A 3,180-nucleotide genomic window follows, 5' to 3' on the forward strand; every position below is an offset into this window, starting at 1 on the left:
ATATTCATAACATTCATAATTTTATACATATAATGTCCATAATTAATAAATTTTTACAATTAATATTATCAAATTTCAAATTATGTGTTTTATTGTATATTTTAAATTATCTCATATGTACACCAATAGATCATAATTTTAATTATTTTAATATTTTTATTCAATATTCATATGTATGCTTATTTATTGATTTTAATATGATAAGTTACTTTTAAAATTTATTTTTTAATTTTTGATTATTTTTTATTTTCTATTTATTTTATAATAATCTATATATAAAATATGAGTTGTATAGTAGAAGTTGTTAAATTTTTTAATTTAACATCCATAATTTTATAGTATAATATTTATAATTTTAAACACATAATGTCTACAATCAACGAATTAGTGCTAATTTAGTATTTATTATTTATTTTGCAGGTCATAAACTAATAATTTTGGACGTTTCTAATTTTCAATAAATAGAGACCGATTAAAATTTACGATATTTTTACTTTTTATAAAATGTGTCGAGGTGACTTGAGATTCTTTAAGGATTAAAAATATAAGAATTTAAAAAAATTTGAGAAAAAAATTATAGAATTATAAATGTAAAAATGAAAGAGAGTTTTTTGAGATTTGATTCACATTAAATTTGAAATTAATTCTTGATGTAAGTAAATCAGAGAATATAGTTATAGAAAGAAATTGTGTCAATTAAGTTAGGAGAGTAATTCACATTCTTTTTTAAGTGCAAGTGTTATTAATCATATATTTTTATTTATTGTCTATAATATTTTGGCTACGTAGCATTACTCTATGATTAAATGTATGCTTAAAATATTTTGACGGTTGCAATTGCAAAAATCTTGCAAATTAGGCCCTTTTTTTCCTTATAAACCGGACGAGGTATAATTAACTGAACTAGCATATACTCACGGAAGCGAAAACGAAGGCTCTGCTAGGGCTTTTTCTTTGACGCGGTAAACGATTAAATTAGTGCAAGCAATCAAGGGCCTTCTCCCCTTTCTCTCCGCATGAGCGGACGTGCGGCGGTGGCGGGAACAAAGTCCGTCGAAAAAGAAGAATTGGTTCGACATGATACAAAGAAAGCCAAACCCAATATCAATGAATCTATTGTCGAAGCTAAGGCGGATGAATCCATTGTCGAAGTTGAGGTAAATGAAATGGCTGTTATGACTGATGAAAACGCAAATCCTAATCCGGTGCATCAGATGGATGAAAATATGCCTAATCAGAGAAAGCTAATTAACTCACTAGCTGAGGTTAGGAAAAACTCAATGGTTCCTGATAATAAGCAAGAACAATTCTTCTCTTATAAGGAGTCTCTTATAAAAGATGCTATAGGTATAGTTTTATCTCTGGATGAAATTGTTTGATTGGTGACAGATGAGTATGAAGTTGATAATGCTTTGTTTCGAGATCATGTTGAACTAGCCCCCTTTAATCAAAAGCTGGTAGTAGATGTTTCTTTGGAGGAATATAACATTTGGTGTAAACCATAGAAATGCTCTTTGATTGTCAAACTTCTGGGGAAGAATACTGGTTTTCGGGCAATGGAATCATGGGTTAAAAGGGTTTGGGCCCGAAAGGGAGAGCTGAGGATTTTGGATCTATTTGGAGATTTCTTCCTAATCCTATTTGCAGATGAAGGTGATTACCAACATGCTTTGTTTGAAGGGTCATGGCAAGTGACTAATCACTACCTATTAGTGCAAAAGTGGAAACCATTCTTTTGCTCCTCTGATCAAGCTGTGCAGAAACTCGCAGTCTATGTCAAAATTCCAGGTCTTCCAATAGAGTTGTATACAGAGCAGTTCCTATGGAGAGTAGGGAAAAGATTGATACTATACTCAAAGTTGATCATACCACCTCTATACACTCTAGAGGTAAGTTTGAACGCATTTGTGTGGAAATTGACTTATGACAACAACTGGCTCCAGCAATTTACGTTTTGGGAAGAGATTTTAGAATTGAATATGAGGGCTTACACTTAATTTGTTTTGGCCGTGGCAAGTATGGGCACTGGATGGAGCAGTGCACAAAGATACAAAAATAAGTAAGAAAAAGTCGGTAATCCAGACTTTGAACAGGATAGAGATTGGAGAATGTGTTGCAAACGGAAGGAGCAAATTCGAAGGGATTGGTGTGCCAAATTTTGAGTTCAAATTTGCAAACAAATCCTTCGAAATTAATTCCTCCCAATCAAGGTCAGAATGCAGATGTGGAGATGGGGGAGGATCCAGTGATGTTCAGGTCATGGATGTTAGCAAAAAAGGCTCAAAGGCGTCAATCCTAAAACTTCGAGTGTTTCTAGATCCAACAAATATCAATCCAATACACAAGGCTCCAAATTTGAAATATTGGGCTAAGAAAATCCTACTGAGGATGGTCTAGTTAATAAACCCAAGACAGAAGTCCTCAACCTGGTCAAAAAATCTGACCCATTAAAGGCAAAAAAGGCTAACCCAGGTAGACACCAACTCACGGTTAACTCTTCAAGGATGGTGACCCGTAAGTAGGGATGACAATGGGTAGGGTAGGGTACCCTACCCCTACCCGCGGGTTGAAAATTTCATTAAAACTCTACCCTACCCTACCCGTGGGTTGAGAATCTCTCAACCCTAACCTACGCGTACCCTAAAGTTTTAAACCTTACCCTACCTTACCCTACCCGCAGAAATATCAAATTTTTTTAAAGTAAATATAAAATTCAATCATTTCGAATTTCATACATATTAATAAAATAAAAAATAAAAAATAAAAAACTAATGCTCTAAATTACTAAATTAACTAATTAGTTTAGTGGTTGCTCATTTATTATAAGTCATTACATGAGGTAGGGTAGGATCCTACCCTACCCGCAAGCATATCGGAACCAATCTCTACCCTACCTGTAACAGGTCGAGTATCCTACCCTACCTGAACGGGTTGGACCGGGTTGGGTGCCCGCAGGTAGGGTATGAATTGTCAGCCCTGCCCATAAGGAACCCTCAAAGGGAAGTGTAGGGAGTCCAACGCAAGGAGATGCTAGAGGAAGCAATCTGTTGAAAGTTTCGATGAACAAAGGAAAGAGGTGATTAGTACACCAACTCCAAAGTCTCCAAAGAGCAAGTCGGATGATTATTGGTTGTCTCTAGAGCCAATTCAGATGCCTGGTGCCGATAGCCTCATGATTGG

This window comes from Arachis ipaensis, chromosome B06 (assembly GCF_000816755.2).
Source record: "Arachis ipaensis cultivar K30076 chromosome B06, Araip1.1, whole genome shotgun sequence".
In the NCBI taxonomy this organism is placed as follows: Eukaryota; Viridiplantae; Streptophyta; class Magnoliopsida; order Fabales; family Fabaceae; genus Arachis; species Arachis ipaensis.